The sequence below is a fragment of the Diabrotica virgifera genome, chromosome 8 (assembly GCF_917563875.1).
Source record: "Diabrotica virgifera virgifera chromosome 8, PGI_DIABVI_V3a".
NCBI classification, from domain to species: Eukaryota; Metazoa; Arthropoda; class Insecta; order Coleoptera; family Chrysomelidae; genus Diabrotica; species Diabrotica virgifera.
Genome location: NC_065450.1, coordinates 194,604,024 through 194,622,989, shown reverse-complemented (window position 1 = coordinate 194,622,989; position 18,966 = coordinate 194,604,024). Strand labels below are relative to the sequence as shown.

Sequence of the window (18,966 nt, the reverse complement as noted above, 5' to 3'; positions counted from 1 at the left end):
CACCCAATTAGATGTAAATTACTAGTGGACGACCATATAATCGAAGAGGTAATGGATTGTAGATACTTAGGTGTGGAAATATCTAGCGACAGGCATCTGTGGCAAGAATCAAAACAGCAGGCAACGAAAGCAGCGAGAATATCTGGTTTCCTGAGGGATATTATCTGGCGGAATAAATATATGAGCACCGAAAGCAAAGTCCGCATTTATAAGACATGTGTTAGACTCGTACTCACATACGCAGCTGAGACAAGGGCCGAGACAACAAAGATCAAACAAATAATGAGAACAACAGAGATGAAAACCCTAAGATCCATAAGAGGTATCACACTCAGAGATAGAATACGAAACGAAGACACATTGAGAGAGCTAGGTATTCAAGACGTAGTGAGATGGACAAGAGCGCGACGACGCATATGGAGAGACCACGTAGATCGGATGGACCCTGAACGTATGGCGCATTGGACGAAAACACAGAAGCCCAACACCAAGCGACCCATAGGAAGACCCAAAAAACGATGGTACGAGAGTTGGAGCTCCAGATCGCAGCAAAGACTGTAACAGAAGAAACAGGACATAGTCCTATTACAAGAAGAAGAAGAAGAAGAAGAAGAAGACGAGTTGCTCATCAACAAGTTGAAATATCGCACTTAACTGATAACGAAAACGATCGGAATGTTGTTACCGGCGATCGAAAAACACTGTACTCATCCTACGGCATTTATTGGTGACCACAGCTGACTCTGAAAGTGACCTACGGTGTTTATTGATAGTCATGGCCTATGTTTTGTATTGACTACGTGAAGTTGCCGGCGACTGAAAAAAGATTGGAGACCACAGCCTTATAGATTCGATTGTGTTCCGTTCGATTCAATTCGATTGCATTCGTGTGGTTTAATGTTATTTTATATATTATGCCTACACTTTAATTAATAACGATTTTTAAAAGGAAAAAGGTTGTAAACCACAAATCATATGACGGCTCATATTACCCGTATGCGCGCCAATGGTGAATATTAAATTCTTAATTGCATTTTAAAAAATGTGCAATAACTACGTCTTAAAACCCACCAAATTTCGTTTGCTTATCTAAACCGTTTTTAAAGCAATAAATAAATCGTAAGTTTTTAAGAAAAAATTCGACACCCCCTACCTCGGAAACGAAGCATTTGCGGACATACGTTTATAAAGCAAACTGCCATTATTTTTTCATGCAGAATTACCCCTTAAAGTTTGCCATACTGTAACGGTCACGTTACGGAATTAGCTTTAATTATTTTTATAATTTTTTTCCCTCGGTCTCTCATTTAAATTCTCTAATTTCTCGTATAGGACTACTGAGGTGACGTCATACCTCGGTGATGGAACGTACTATGTACGCCACCTATCGAGAATTATTTCGTGTTCTGAGAGAATTTGACGTTTACCTTGGCGGAGAAACGGCTCTCGTTCTTTACTTGACTGTTGGCTGTTGTGTCGAATAGGTACCATAAAATGGCGGATGATTTCATCCAACGTATTTTATAACACCAAGCAGTGTTAATTGAGGTGAAAAGTTACCACAAATGGTTTTATGCAGTAGGGAGACATGGGGGTAAAACAACCCCTCTTGGAATCAAAATAGAAATCACCGGTAATAAAATCTTTTTTATAATAATTTTTTGTTAGTTTTTATTGGAATATTAGTTTCATTGTTAAATTTCCTTAGTGAAGCCATTAGGTGAAGTTATATAGATTATTTCGACTATTTAATATCCATATTCACGTAAAATTATATATTAATAGATTTTGGTTAGACATAACCAAGCATATGCAATTCTCAATTAATATTGTAAATAATTATCATTTCTCTGTAGGTTTTAAATTTATTGAACATCCAATATTTTATAAATTCAATATAGTTTTACAGATATTCTCTCAGATAAATCATATTTTATATTCCCATTTCAAATTCAAGGTCAGTTGTTCATGTCTTCACACTCAAAAATAGTTCAAGGTTACTTGAGATTGGTTTTTGTTCCATTTTTAATGTTCGGTTTTTCTACACTATTGCTTCTAAAAAGTTTCCTCGATTATTTCTTTCTTCCCTTTACTTTTTGCTCATGTTTATATGGGAGATAAAACTGGGAATGTTTTTTTAGCCATTTGGGAGAAACCCTAACGAAGTCGTAGCCCCTTATTTGACCACCCAGGAAACCACTACAGCCACAGTCAAGTCACCATTGGGAGTATGTTATTTGGGAAACACTTGGGGCGTTCCTGCTCCTGATTTTCATTCTACACCTGGACATATAGGAGGTACCGTTTCGTACCACCCAGGTGTTCATTTTGGATTGCAGCATCGGACTTTACCTTGAAGTCTTTGGATGAAGGTATTGGTTTGGGAACCTTTAGTGATGTGTTTTAGTAACTATTGGTTTTTTCTTACATTTCAGACTCTCAGTTTAATGCACTATGTTAATTAATTTTTTTTCCAGATTTAGTTTACCTCTGGTTTTTTTTAATATGACATATTTGTATACTATTGTATTAGGTTCCCGAACTTATGGTTAGTTACCTGTGTACACAAGGTAATACGCCTAGAAAATTAGGTTTTTATATTTTATTATTGGTCTGATATTTATTTTTGTAATATTACTTGCTTGTTTCCCAAATATGTTATTTATTCGCTTTATTTCATTTGTTCAGTTAATTCGTCGCTACTTTATTTTATTGCATTTGCTCGGGTAATTTAGGTCATCGTTTCGGTATTTATCTTAGCTTCATTTTTATAACTTGTATTAATTCATTTTGCTTAATTCACCATGTATTTTCTCTTCGTCAGTCTTGTGCCTATTTATTTATATATTAGTCATATTTTTCGGGTTTTAATTCAGTTGTACGTAGCAAGCGTACTATAACCATTGGGTAGAAATCTCATGTGAGTTGTACCCTATATGTAAGTGAGAGGTAATTATGTAATTTGTAACAGATTAGTTATTGTAGTTGGCACAAATATAACTTTTGTCATGTTAGAGTCACATGATATGCACTTTGTGTAACTCAGAGATTGTCAAAAATCTAGTAGTTATTTTAATAAATGTTTATTTATTTTGTATATCATTTATTTTTATTATTTCTCTATGTTCATTATTACAGGTTTGATATATTTAATATTTGACAGCAGTATAAGATACCTGGGAGAATGATCGAAGATCATTTTCATGGCGCCCATGATTTGTTAGATTTATTTATCTTGTTCGTTTTTAGAAATTATTCATCTTCATTCCTCTTCAGTACATTATTCTTATTTTATTAGTTCACCTTTTAGTCATCATTACTATCTACATAGAGCTACTGTTCTTTGACAGGCATGCAAACGAGCCGTATCCATCCTTGAGTGTCAAGTTGTTCTCTTGTATCTCTTGCTAGCCAACTCTATTCAGTTTGCCTCTGTCTCTCCATACTTCTACTGCTATCCCTATTATCCCTTTTAATCCCCCTTTCTTCAGTACTACTGCAAAGTAGTGTTTTTCTTACTGCGGCTTCTCAACGTAGAAGCCACTTCACCCTCTTCTTTACATCCAACCTCTCTTCATTTTTATTCCTATAGGTTATGTTTTTTTTCCTTACTTCTGTTGGAGTATATCTTTCTTTCTACTTTCACTCCAACAGAAGTTTTCTTATTTTTGTTACAATACATACTTAAAACCCTGTATTGATGGAAAACATGACTGGTTGTTAAAGTAACTAATTTTTTTATGGTCCAACATAAGCGAATGAATCAAAAAACAGAATGTTGAGAAAGGACGTGGCTATAGTTGGGTTTTAATTTCAGTATTTTATAACACACATACATATATAATCGAAAAAGCCTCTTATACCAGTAGGTGTCGAGGTGTACAAGCTTTCTTAAATTTTGTCTACACATTTACGCCACTCTTTTCTGTCTCTATCTAGTTCCTTCGCCTGACTTCATGTCTTCCCTCTTTCTTCGAGAATCTCATTTATGCTTTTGTTTCATGTTTTTCTTGGTCGTCCCCTACGAGTTTTTCCCTATTCTTCTCGCCTCCCATATCTTCTTCACCTGTCTAGTTTCGTTCATTCTAATTATGTGTCTCCACCATTTCAGTTTCTTTTCTTCTGCTTTTACCTTTAGTGACTTCGTTCCTAGTTCTTGTCTAATGTCTTCGTTTCTTCTTCTGTCCGTTCTTTTAACACCCAGCACTTTCCTCAAGTATTTCATTTCACTTGCTTGCATTCGCTTTGTTTGTCTTTCGTCAAGTACCAAGTTTTCTGCCCAGTAGGTTAACACAGGTTGGTACAATGTTTGGTATACGACATTTTAGTTTTTGTATTTATTTCTTTTCTGTTCAAGAAGTTTTTGTATAGTGCATAATATAATTTAGTTGCTGAGTTTATTCTGGCACCAATCTGGTCTTCTTGTGTCCTTTTGTTATTCAAAGTTATCCCTAAGTACTTGAATACTTCTATCTGTTCGATTATATTTCCTTTAATGTTAATGTTTATTTTTGTATTGCTTTTTGTTACTACCATCACTTTAGTTTTCTCGGTGTTTACTCTTAAGTTGTATGGTTTTAATTTAGCCCGATCAGGGAACGCAAAATTTTAAGAAAACCTCCAAAAAAATAAAGGAAGGATGAAAATTTCGGCGTTATCGAAATGCCTCCCACTTTTTCAGGTAAATATTTTCATACATGAAATGCCTCCCAGGTACAATCGAAATGCCTCCGTTTCGTTAATCATTTAGGCTGATATTTTGTCTATTTAATCTCTGTATAATGACACAATGTTGCCAAATCATAATTTAAATAGGTACTATCTATTTTCATTTTTTAATTCTTAAGGTACTAGTACACTTTAGAATACCAAAAATAACCATTTTTTTCAATAATTTTTTTCTCAGAACCTTTTTCAAAAATGAACACAAAACTTTTTACATATTAATATCTAACTCTTAGATAGTACAAAAAATGTATCTTTTTTCATTTATGCATGTACACTAATATTGTAGAGGGCGCAAAAGTCGAGGCCTCGAAAAATTATGGCGGACAGTTAATCTCAGGATTGGGATATCTGAAACAAAAAAATCGTACTGCATTTGAAAAAGCAAGGTTTATTACGTGACAATTTACCACAATTTGACCAAAAAATAAAAAATAAACATTTTTTAACCATGAAACACTGAAGAAAAACGGGCGATTTTTTCACAGAATTTTTTCAAATTTCCGTAAAATCTTTTTTTTGCGGAATTTTTCACTAACGGTGGTTAATTATCACGTAGGAAACCTTCCTTTTTCAAATGCCTTACGATTTTTTTTGTTTCGTTCTAAGAAAAAATATCTTGAAAAAATGCTTATTTTTGGTCATCTAAAGTGTACTAGTACCTTTGCAGTAAGTGCATAATTACATATCTGAAAATTCGACATTTCCTCCACATCTTTGGGCTGACGACTCTTCATCCTTACAAAGAACCACAAACCCATGCGAACGTTTTCATTCCAAGTATAATTCTTCTTTCTACTGCCCTTATCCTAACATTAATAATTTTATTGATATAATTTTACAATTTCAAATAAATACCTACATTAAAATGAATTCTGTTTCGACACCAAAAAAAAATTGTTGCGGAAAGTACAGCATAGATTAGAATTCGTAGAATTTGAAGTAGTATCATATAAATTTAGGAAAAATATTTTGTAATTTTATATTTCTATATACATTTTGTAATATTTTCCAAATAAGTTTCTTGTGATGTTATTTTTAATAAATCTATAAAATACTTATTAGGTTTTTTATTTTTTGTTAAATTATTAATAACAAAAAATAATGGTTATTATATATAATGGTTATAAAACTAATTATATATGGATATAATAATTAATTAATAATAATATGTTAGTTGAAAGTTAGTTGAAGTTTATAAATACTACTTAATATGAAAAATATAAAAAAAATTATTATTGAAATATAGTGTCAATAAAGGTTTAATACATAGAGGTTAAAAATAAAATAAATTAAATAAAAACATACCAATTTTGCCGAAAATTTACAAAGAGACGAAGATGTGGCAACGTGTCACATTCACATAAAGATTAGAAGCATGTAATTTTATTTAGAGCTTGGGAGGCAATTCGTATGTGACCATTTTAGCGACAGGTAAGAGACCCGTCTTCGGGAGGCATTTCATATGCGCCCGAAAATTTGGCAATAGGTAGTTGAAATTATTGTCTATTATTACATAAGAAAACGTTTCCAATTATACACCCCTTTCATTTTACAAAAATTGGAAAATACGGGGTGAAACATTTTTTCTCGGTGGTGAAAAAATATACGTTCAAAGTAAGTCTGGAATTGGATAAAATGACTAATTCTAAGTAACTTTTGTTCTATAGAGTTTTTTTACTAAGTCAATACTTTTTGAGTTATTTGCGAGTGAATGTGTTCATTTTTAACAAAAAAAAAAATGTTTTTGCACGGTTTTTCGCAAATAACTCAAAAGTAAGTATTTTAGCGAAAAAATATTCTTAGTAAAAATATAGCTTATAAAAAATTTAAAAAATGGTGTATGCATGAGGTCTGCAGGCCCGGTAGAAGCAGAGTTGCAGCCAATGAAATGTAGGTTCTTCTTCGTCAAATTCCAAATGGAATATTTCAATGTGAAATAACCAAAAACCGAGCAATTTTCGGGGAAAATTCATTACAACTTTTTTAAAGTGTTTAAAAAAAAGTTTTTTTTTTAAACTTCTAACATTAAAAGTAAGTGAGTTACGCTTAAAATATTGTTGGTCCCTTTTATTTTTGGGTAAAAGAAGAATGTGTGTGTAATTTGTACGCACGTAAGAAGTTATACTTCTATTATACGATTTAAACGAAATTAATATATTTTTTATTTTTATTTTATTTAAATATTAGACTAATTTATACTTACTATTTCTCAAATATTTTTATTAAAACAGTGCCAAAAATTAAAATGATAAAAGAATAAAACACTTGTGTAAACGCATTAAAAATGCCACAAATGATTTCTGAACATTAATTGTCTGAAATTTTTTTAACTAAATACGTATTTTCTGAAAATAAAATTATATAATAAATATACTTACAATCATAAAATGTATAAAAAAAATAAAAAAATAAAAGTTTTTATTGGGATTCGAACCAGCTATCAGCGCGGTTGGTATATTGGGGTTCATTCGCCTTAAACGCTTCGCCACGGAGGCAATGTGTCATTATGTGCGAAGATCGACTAACTAAACGGATTAAGCTTTTGACTTTTTTGAATTAAATTAAATTATTTTGATTTTGGATTGAAATGATTTAAAATTGAAAAAATACAACAAAACATAGAGTAAGAAAACAATATATTAGGTGAACATTGATAGAAATTTTGATGGTAATCAAACTATGTAAATAAAAGTATTACATACTATGTATTTTGGTAGGTTCAAATAGGTAGGTACCTATGATACATTTACAATTATTAGGTACGTACCTGTTGCTTTTAAAAACTATTTAAATGTCACTACAATTATAAACTTTTTTGTTTCTGTCCTCACAACAATAAAACTAATATATTGTACATTTGTTTACCTTCATATTGAACAATTATTTATTATTGACAGATCATTTCATCACCCAATCAGAGCCCGTATAACGACTAATACCATACTGTCGGTGTGGGCATGCGCGCAGATCAATATAAATTCACCCTCAATCTCAATCGCGCCTCAAGAAGTATAACTTCAAAAATGGCGAAAATCACCCCTTAATTAGCTTCTCAAATAAAATTATTCGTTACCGCTTTACAAGTTATTTACTTATGTATTGTTTATATTATCTATAAGTTTCATTGGTTTAAAGTGCTCAGTTTTGAAAAAAAATTAAAATAAAACATTTTTTTTTAATTTGGAAAAAAATCGTAATTTTTTATGGAATTAACTTAAAAAAAATTAGGAATACCAAAAATCTCAATGAGTAATAAAATGTACGTTTTGCTTTTCTGAATATTTTTGATTTTTTGTTTTCTTCTTAGACAAAAATTGGATATGCTATTGCTGTTCAAAATTTGCCTAACTCGTGTTTTGTTACTCGTTCAAGCCATTTTGACTACAGCTTTTTCAAAACGAAGCACTTTGAACCGATGAAACTTACAGATCATATAAATAATACATAGACAAAGTAACTTGTGAAGTGGTAATGTTAAAACGTATATGTGATGCTAATTAGGGGGTGATATTCACGATTTTTTTACCAAAAAATAAAAGGGACAAATAATATTTGGAGCGTAATTCACTTACTTTTAATACCACAAGTTTTCTTTAAAAACAAAAATAAACCTTTTTTTAAACACTTTAAAAAAGTTAAAATGAATTTTCCCCTAAAAGTGCTCCGTTTTTAGGTTATTTCACATTGAAATATTCGATTTGGAATTTGACGAAGAAGAACCTACTTTTCATTAGCTGCAACTTTGCTTCTGCTTGGTCTACAGACCTCATGTATACACCATTTTTTTCAATTTTTGATGGGCTATATTTTTGCTAAGAAAATTGTTTTCGATAAAATACTTACTTTTTGAGTTATCTCCGAAAAACCGTCCAAAAACATGTTTTATTTTGTTAATCATGAACATATTCACTCGCAAATAACTCAAAAAGTATTGACTTAGCGAAAAAACTCTGTAGAAGAAAAGTTGTTTAGAACTAGTCATTTTATCCAATTCCTGTCTTATTTTGAATGTATTTTTTTCATATTCGAGAGGGGGTGTTCCAAAAAATGGAGGAAATGTAGAATTGTTAACTTTTTCTTATATAATAATAGACAACTTCAACTACCTATTCCCAAATTTTCATCCTTCCTTTATTTTTTTTTGGGTCAGATTGTTCTTTGATCGGGCTAATTCTTCTGTCCACATTGTCATGTTCTTTTGAAGGTCTTTTTCTCTTTTTGCTATAAACACTATATCATCTGCAAATACACATGCTTCTACTTTGACTACTTGCATTTTTATGTATCCTGCAATATATTTTTTTTGTTTTTGGCCAGCAAGCTTTTATTACTTCGTCCATATCGCTTATAAACAATAATGGACTCAATACACCACCCTGTCTGACTCCATCGTTATTTTTGAAGTTATGTTTCTTGTTCTTACGTGGTTATTTGTATTTTGATAAAGACTACATACCACCTCAGTATTTTATAAATGCTAGAATATTCTACAGGGTGATGCGAACTTTGAGAAAAAAACACAGTTTGATTCGTACACCCGGTATACAATGAACATTTACCTGTTTAGCCACAATATTATTACATCAATATTGTTAAAGAATAAGGCTATAACATATTAAAAAAAAAACACTTAAATGGGGCCACAAGTTTAGGAAATACGAGACATCAAAATGACCCATTTTTAAGGTGAGCGGTTAATTTTGGCCCAGAGTGTATTTAAAAAATATTCAACATTTCCTTAAACATTTCCAATACAGACAACATGACACAATATTGACATCTGTGCACGGCTCAGTTTAACTTCGCAAGTGTCGAGAGATTACATCTCGAGGGATGCAGCTTGGAAAAGGGATATGGGTGTTGACATTTCATCAAGTTCAGGAGTGATACATGACCAGTTGTCTATTCAAACGGGTAAGAGATAACAAATGAATTTGTCGAACACGATTAGATCACTTTGCTCTAGGATACGATCCTCTTACTGCACTACAAGTGTACCTGTATGGTGAGAAATTAAACTGTAGATAGTATTTGCGGATTGTACTATTGCTCTCAGAAATATACACAAAGGTACTAAAATCAATTCTTCTTACTTTTATAAATATTATTATTTATTACAATGTAATAGTAATAAGATAATAGTTGATGAGTGATTATAAAATATACGAAAACACAAGTAAAAATGATTTTCGACATACGTTCAGATTATTTTGTTACACTTTTGTTTGGCTTGGATCACGCGTGCCAAAAAAAAAGTTTATTAACCCTTAAACGCCCAACCTTTTTTAGGTTCCATGTACGCCCAAGGGTGGGTAAAAAATGTCCACCTCGAAAATAGCTAATATATTTATTGTTAGTTGTTGGAAATGGATTAAACTTAAGAATCTTATGCTTAATAAACACAGCATCATCTATAATATTAATTTAAACAATTTAAAAACCTTACAACAAAATTACAATGTACATCAAAATAAACATACCATTAAAAGCCAGTAATTCAGATTTGTCGATTTTCTCCACATTCTTCTTTTCAGGCTCCTCATTGGCCGATAATTGTGTCGAGTATGTAAATATACGTCGATAATTATATGGATTATGTTCATTCCAACGAGAAATTATATACAAACCTTTAGTAACAAGTTTTACTAAGGGTGTACTTTTTATGCTCACCCACATTAAACTCACGATATTACTTTTATTTTCAAAAATATCGCTAGAACCAAATTAACATTCGATAAAGGCCTGTCTTTTTAACAATAAATAATTTTTGAAAAATTTTTAAGCACGTAATAAATATGTTACAAGAGAATCCGCATTAGGTGGACATTTTTTACCCACCCTTGGGCGTTTAAGGGTTAATAGCATGCTGAAGATTTGTTAATAGCTTAACGGTGTCTAGTTGGACAACTTTGATGTACGGGAACACTGGAACAGGGGAAGTTTTAATTGTGGCCCAGGTTACAGATTACAGGTTTCGGACGTCAGACTACGAAAACGTCCCATGTATTTTTAGACAAGGCGAAAACGGCGGGTTCGTTGGAAAAAATATTCCCCTGAGATTTTTTTGCATAATCACTTTCGTGAGACACCCAAGAATAAGGTTCAAGAAGTCGCCCACGCGAAAAGTGGTCCAATTTTTTTTAACAATTTTTTTTAATCAAATTGCAAAAATCAATATTTTGGGCCCGGAGAATTTTTTTACATTTTTAGGACCATTCCGGACAGAAAAGGTCTCTTATAATTTTTCTCTAAAGTTGATCGTGTTTGAGTTATGAGTAATTTTAAATTTGAAAAACGCGAAAATGGCCATTTTTAAGACTTAATAACTCGGTTAAAAATGATTATTATGAAAGTCATAAAGTGACTAAATCAAATTTAAAGCCGCCCCTTTATGATCCTGAAGAAATTTGTGTCATTAATTTATTACTAAGCTGTTATTATTAATTATTAATAATGAGTGGTAAGATCGTATGGACACGGCTGTAAATGTGAGTGCGAGTGAGATGCGCCATTGGACTGCCTGAATGGCATCTCTTTCGCACTCATCATGGACGCCTAATACGTGCATGGCGCTCATTATTTTTACTTAAAAATAACAGCTTAATCAATTAAAGTAATAACAAAAATTTCTTCAGGATCTTGTCAATAACTTTTAACCGAGTTATTAAGCCTTGAATTCGCCATTTCGTTTTTTTCAATTTTAAAATGCTTTTACCTCGAAAACGATTAACTTTAGAGAGAAATTTTAAAAGACCTTTTTTATCCAGAATGGTCCAAAAAACCTAAAAAAAAATTATTCCAGCCAAAAACATTAATTTTTGCAATTTAATTAAATTTTTTTTTTTTTTTAAATCTGGACCACTTTTAGCGTGGGCGACTTCTTGAATCTTACTGGAATGTCTCACGAATGTGATTATGCAAAAAAATCACATGGGAATACTTTCTCCAAAGATCCCGCCGTTTTCGCCTTGTCTATTTGTCGGAGAGAACTTTCAATTGATTTGTTACCCTTTCATTAAACTCCATGTTACCTCCAACATAATTACTGTAATTTGACATGTTCTACGTGTCGGACTTACTAAAATGCCCAACATATTTGTCGGACAAACATTTTTTTATATATTACATAAAGTTTGCTATTGAATAAACAGTTTTCACAATCAAAAACTTGTCAGGATGACACGTTCCGCAATTAAAATCACGTTCCACAATTAAAACTTCCCCATTTCCAGTGTTCCCGTACATCAAAGTTTGTCCGACTAGACACCATTAAGCTGTTAACAAATTTTCAGCTTGCTATTAATAAATTTTTTTTTGTTCGGGGGATTCAGGCCGATGTTTTTGCAGTGACAAATTTATTTCGTCTTAGTACAGTGGAACCCCGATAAGTCGGCCCCCGATAACCCGGAACTCCGGCTAACCCGGACCGATTTTTATCAGACAAACATTTCAACAATAAAAATGTATTGCTGTTACAAAATCTCGTGAACCTAATTCATTCATTTGGTGACGTCAATATACGAACGAAACGATTGAATCCGACATTACTGAAAATATCAGGGTGCAGATGGGACCCTGTCGCGCAATTCGCAGCAAATAAAATAGTCGTATGTTTTTGGCTTCATTTTATTTCGGTTATACGTACATACGCATTTTCAAGGTTCACGAGGTTTTGTACCAACTCTATGTAATATAATATTTGAGAGATAATGGGTATTTGTGTAATTTGAACTACATATACCATAGTAAAAATGACTCATGGCACACCACATTCATTGTCGTGTTATCGAAAACAACAGGCAACTGTATTATCCTTTATTTATTTGAAACTGTCTTAGCATTGTTTAGAAAAGACTATTAAAATTCTTTTTTTAACCATGGGCTTAGTCATCACTGTTATTAAATAACATAACATCAGAGACGGTATTGTGTGTAGTAAAGCCGTAGTGTTCGCTTCCGTTCTAAATCGTTCGTAAATCTATTCAGATTTTGTGTGCGTGTCGTGTGTCTATAAGGGCAACAAAACGTAAAAATGTTGTAGTGACAATGGAAAAGAAACTAGAAGCATTAAGTAGAATCGATGAAGGTGAATCTTGCAGCATTATATGGTGTCGGTACATCTACAGTATCGGATTGGAAGAAAAATAGAACTAAAATCGAAGAATTTTTTTTTCAAAATGATAACAAAAGACCGTTTGGACAATCGGTGCCAAGCTAATAAAGCTAAGAATGAGACTCTTGACGACGCTTTGTATGTGTGGTTTTGTGTGGAATGCGAACGTGGTTTACCAGTGTCTGTGTGACAATTATAACGGAGTTTATCTGTAAGCATACCATATTTTATTAATTTTTACCATTATCTCCGGCTAACCCGGATTTTCGATAACCCGGATCGGCCGCGGTCCCGATTAATCCGAGTTAATGGGGTTCCACTGTACATAATACGCGATACAATAAAGCAGTAAAAAGCGAAAAACGCCAAATTTTTACATTTGAATGAAACTTCTTGCAGTCGATTCGTAAGAGATGTAAGAAGCTTTGTGAACTAAAGTGATGATGACAAAATGAAAACTGCTTTATTATCCCATTTATGCCCACAACTGTTTTTGTCAAATATGTCAATGATTTTCTCAAGAATGTAATAAAATACCCTAAAATGCATTGAAAAATTACTTAAAAATTTTTTCAACTGATTTTTGAAAAACGTGCTGGGTCGTTAACGACCCGTTGGGCACATAGGGATACAAAATAAAAATAATAACTTTTATGCAATTACATTTTGTTTTATTTTATTTTTAAAACAATGAAGCAGGCATAGATTAATTATATTACTCAAGGCTAGTTTGTATGGTAATATTTGAAGAATTTATCGTGGAGTGGAATTTCACATTTATCGTATGCTTTTGTAGTTTTATTTGAGCATACACGACATATTCTTCTTTGAGCACCTGTGTTGATGAAGATGGAGCAGGAATTATGAATTATTGCAATATTTTGATGTCCAGTAGAACGGATAGAACGACTTTACATAATTAGACAATAATGTACGCACTATAATGTCTTCTAAATCAGTGATTTTCAATGTTTTTGAGCCATGTACCACCAAAATGCTTATAATTATTTTTGGTACCACCTAACTGAAGTATCTATGGAGGTAGGTAATTTAATTAACTACAAATATGCTGGATTTTGGCTGTGGTTTCGCGTTTTGTGTACCACCGCACCTAATGAAATGTACCACCAGTGGTACATGTACCACAGATTGAGAACCCCTGTTCTAAATAATATTCTAAGTTGTCATTTTTATATCCAAATTGTCGTTCTGGTATCCAAGCATTAGTTACACAAACATCCAGCACCCATATCCATATTGGAAAGTACAATTTTTTCCACCCATTTTTATTCTGTAGTTCGAAATGTTGTTGTCCATCAAGTCGACTCCGCCCATAAATTTGTTGTATTGCAAAATTACAAATGGTTGATCTATTTTAATTTTTAGTTTTTCTTTTGCTGAATATCTGCATGCGTTCTGGATTGGCTGTTTCATGCTCATTAGATAACATGTTGATACAACAGTTGTAGACTTAAACCGTATGTACCAATAAAAAGAGCCGAGTTTTTTGGCCCAGAAGGCATCAAAATATGATTGCTGTGAAATTCTGACTTAAGCCATTTATCCCAAATATCAGAGATATACTTATCATCCGGTATAGTCTATCTATTTTCAATTTTTTTTATTTGCTCCAGAATTTCTGCAGTAGATAACGGTTTCATACTAAAAAAATATTTTCTCATTATGTTATGTCATGTGCCCAACTGGTCGTTAACGACCCATTAAAATATAATATTACATTTATGACATATATCAAATTATTTTCTTACTAGTAATATTATAATGTGTTAATACAACTTATGTTTAACTATATAAAATGAATTTAAATAATAAAATGATCTATTTAAATGTACTTACAAATGTTTGAATGAAGCCATGCTGCGAACGTTATTCAAGCTCTATTTTGATGTAAACTAAACGAACCCTACGAGCAAAATAAACGGTTTGCACCAAATAAATTGCTCACTTGCACAGTCAGGAATGAACTTGTAAACCAACCGCGACTGGTAAATTCGACATATTTGCTTGGAACATAATATTTTTGTTAGTTGGATCGTTAACGACCCGTTGGGCATAAATGGGTTAAATGAGAAATATACATATTCTAAAATGAATTTCGAAGTGAGAAAAATGACAGTACGTACATGCCGGAAATGAGTTAAATATTACTACTCTGGGGTTGCTGAGACCTTTGAACACCAATATCATTACGGCAATGGTCTTCGAGACACCTGCTGCCCAGTGGCGGCTCGTGATTTTTACCATAGGGGAGGCTATACCTAACTGTAAAATATCTAGACAAATTTGCACTAGCAAAGAAAATTCGCCAAAAAATCTAATTTAAAGCCCCATTTATATGACCATTTTTTATCTAGATTTTATAATATCATCATAATTTATAATTTCATAATATCATATCATTTTAAAAATAGTTAGTCAAATTCATCATCATCAGTAACTCGACAACCCTTTTTGGGTCCTGGCTTGTTCTAGGATTTTCCGCCAATCTGTTCTATTCCTTGCTTTGTTCTTCCAGTGGGTAATCTCAAGTGTTTTCAGATCTTGTTCCACTTGTTCCATGTATCCAAGTTTGGGTCTTCCCTTTGACCTTCTCCCTACTGGTGCTTGCCTCATTATATGTTTTGCTGTTTCGGTCTCCAACATCCGTTCGACATGGCCCATCCAGCGCAGACATCCGATCTTTATGGATGTTATGACGTCGGGTTCGTTGTATGCTGCGTATAGCTCAAAATTATATCTTCTGCGCCCTACGTCATTTTCTTTCACCCCCTTAAATATGTGTCTAAGGATTTTTCGTTCAAACGTACCTAATAAGTTCTCATCGCTTTTAGACAGTGTCCATGTCTCTGATCCATATATAAGGTTTTATCAGGGTTTTGTATATTTTGCATTTGGTTTTTCTCGTGATGTTGTTAGATCTTAGATGTTTAATTATTCCATTGTATGTTTTATTTAAGTCAAATTGTAAAAGTGTATTAACAAAGTTTGTGTCGTTTATTTGTTAACCATTCCATCTCTAGAAGTAGATATGCATATCAAAATAAATACAGATTTCAACTTTTGCAGTCCATTGAGGTTGAAGTTTCACATTTTTTAAGATATTCAACTGAATTTTTTTAATTCTAAAAGCAACCTACTGCGAATCCAAAACCACGGTAAATTACCGATATTTTGGTTTGCATTACAGATATAGGAAAAAGTTATTTCAACAAAAACATTGAGTTCTTGTCATTCCAAGTTAATGGAACAACCAAATATTATTCTAACACCACATACCAAATTTCATCACAAAATTCGCACTTTTAGTGTTTTCATTATTTGTAGTCAGGATCCTAAAATTGTAGAGGAGGCTGCTGGCCGATTAGCTGCCCTTGCCCAATCTCCGGGCAGCGTGTGCTTTAAACTATAATGCAGCTCTAAGGAGACCGGGTCTCCGTAAACGCTGCTGAGCCGCGCGGAGCATTAGCAAGTGAGATTTTCCGGCCAGCAGCCTCCGCTCCAGTTTTAGGATCCTGACTACAAATAATGAAAAAACTAAAAGTGCGAATTTTGTGATGAAATTTTGTATGTGGTGTTAGAACATTATTTGGAACAACTTGTTCAAATAACTTTTTCCAATATCTCTAACGCGAAGCAATATAGCAAAATAAACATAACAGTGTAGCATGTGTAAAAAATTTATGGGGAGGCTAAGCCTCCCTTGCCTTCTCTGACCAGCCGCTACAGCTGGTGCCAAGGACGGGATCCGTCTCCTGGGATTTTGTCCAAACTCCTTACAAAATCAAAATGTGCAAACTCGTTACTCGGTGGTTTTTGGGTTATAGACCAGGGCTCATATGTAAAAATATTAGCACAATTGGACGTTGAGAGGTGACTCAAATTTTTTTGCAGAAATCGCTGGAAAATAAATCAAATACTAATACTTGAGTTATCCTCCCTCTGAAAAAGGTCCGAAACATTGTTTAAATAATCAAAATGTCAAAAAATGAAGGAAAAATTCGATTTTTTTCTTCGTTTTTTGATTATAACTTAAAGTATTTATTTCAGAGAAAAGTTGTACTGACATAAAAGTTGCGTAATTAAATTTCCTACAATATAGAATTGGTTAAGAATTTAAAAAATAGCCACCCTTGTTGCAAAATAGCAATAATTGCGAAATAAACATCCAAAAACAAGTATTCGCATTTTACGTTTTTCAACCATTTATGCTATACTTAGGACCTTCATATTTCATCCAGAAAATCTTAATGATACAGTAAAGTAATATTGTAAATTTCATTAAGATCGGTTCAATAGATTTTGCAAAATAAATTTTGCAATCCAGCTTTCGCAAAAAAATTCATTTTTTCAAAATGTTACAGGACTGAAAATAAAGCAGATAATAAGTTGAAATTTTTTTGCGTATAGAAGTGTACTGTACCTTTCATTTGCAATTTTGCAAAATTAAAGTTGATTAACTACCACGGATTCAGGATATTTTTTTAATAAACATTCATTATTGGTGTTACGCGCAGGACAGCGGATAGTTTGCTCTTATTGGGCATTCCAATGACATTTGATAATGATTGATACATTGTAATTTTTATTACATTTCGGTATAAATAAATAAATTTGTTTATTGCAAAATAAAAACACATACTCTATCATTTGAAATAACACTTTTATTAGCAAAAACTTTATTGTTTATATATTTTAACTTAGAGAATAAAAGTTTATTATTTTTAAACATATGCAATTGTTTAAACAATATTTCAAAAACAATAATAAAATTAGTTTGATTTTTGTGGAATTAAAATATTAAAATACAACAAAATATAGAGTAAGAATATAATATATTAGATAAAGATTAGAAGAAATTTTGGTGGAAATCAACTTGTGTAAATCGAACACCGCTGTCCTGCGCGTAACACCAAAAATTAATGTTTATTTAAAAAATTTCCTGACGCCGTGGTAATTAATCGATTTTAATTTTGCGAATTGCAAAAATGAAAGGTACAGTACACTTCTATAAGCAAAAAAAAATTCAACTTGCTATCTGTTTTATTTTCAGTCCTGTAACATTTTGAAAAAATGAATTTTTTTTTGCGAAAGCTTGATTGCAAAATTTATTTTGCAAAACGTTTTAAACCGATCTTAATAAAATGTACACTATTGTTTTACTGTATCATAAAGTTTTTCTGGGTGAAATATAAAGGTCCTAAGTATAGCATAACTGGTTGAAAAACGTAAAATGCGAATACTTGTTTTTGTATTGTTTTTTCGCAATTATTGCTATTTTGGAACAAGGGTGACTATTTTTAAAAAATTTTTACCAATTCTATATTGTAGGAAATTTAATTACGCAACTTTTATGTCAGTAAAACTTTTCTCGGAAATGAATACTTTTACAGTTATAATCAAGAAACCAAAAAAAAAATCGAATTGTTCCTTAATTTTTTGACATTTTGATTATTTAAACAATGTTCCGGACCTTTTTGAGAGGGAGGATAACTCAAATATTATTATTTGATTTATTTTCAAGCAATTTCTGCAAAAAAATTTGAGTCACCTCTCAACGTCCATCTCAAAACAGATGCGCCCTGGACTATTATCGAAACACTAATATCATGTCGACCATGGTCTCCAAGGCACCACGTGTCCAGAAAGTGCCTCGGCCTATGTAAAGTTTTATAGAAATTCGATATAGAATCAGTTCAAATTCGTTTCTAGACGGTTTTGGTGGTCGTTGATTACGAATATCATGTCGGTGATAGTCTTCATGGTTACTGATGTCCAGTGTTGATCTGAGCTTTTGGGACTTTCCAGAAGGTTGTATTTAATAGTAAATTATCATTCCATCTTTAATGTCATGTCATGCCCATCTTATAGGATTTACCTAGATGTATCGTACTATACTTTCATTTCCATAGAGTGTTTGGAGTTCCTGGTTATCTACTTGTTGTTTCACGCTGGTTCAGTGTCCACTTATCACTTCCGTATGTTGCTTACGTCTCACTTCCATTATACGCAAATATTAATTTTTCATACCTTTGTTTTAGCTACATTTGAGAGAAATTTTGATTTAAGTAGAGTCTCTAAAGGGTAATATGTCTATTTCATGACAT

The 18,966-nt window shown here is 32.4% G+C and overlaps 1 long non-coding RNA gene across 1 annotated transcript; it reads left to right on the top strand.

Annotated features, from left to right (window-relative positions):
• The first annotated feature begins 1,326 nt into the window (after positions 1 to 1,326).
• Positions 1,327 to 5,784, top strand: LOC126889745 (uncharacterized). The gene is made up of 2 exons (XR_007700160.1): positions 1,327 to 1,633; positions 2,142 to 5,784. It is a non-coding gene; the product is annotated as an uncharacterized LOC126889745 (long non-coding RNA).
• Positions 5,785 to 18,966: the final 13,182 nt, after the last annotated feature.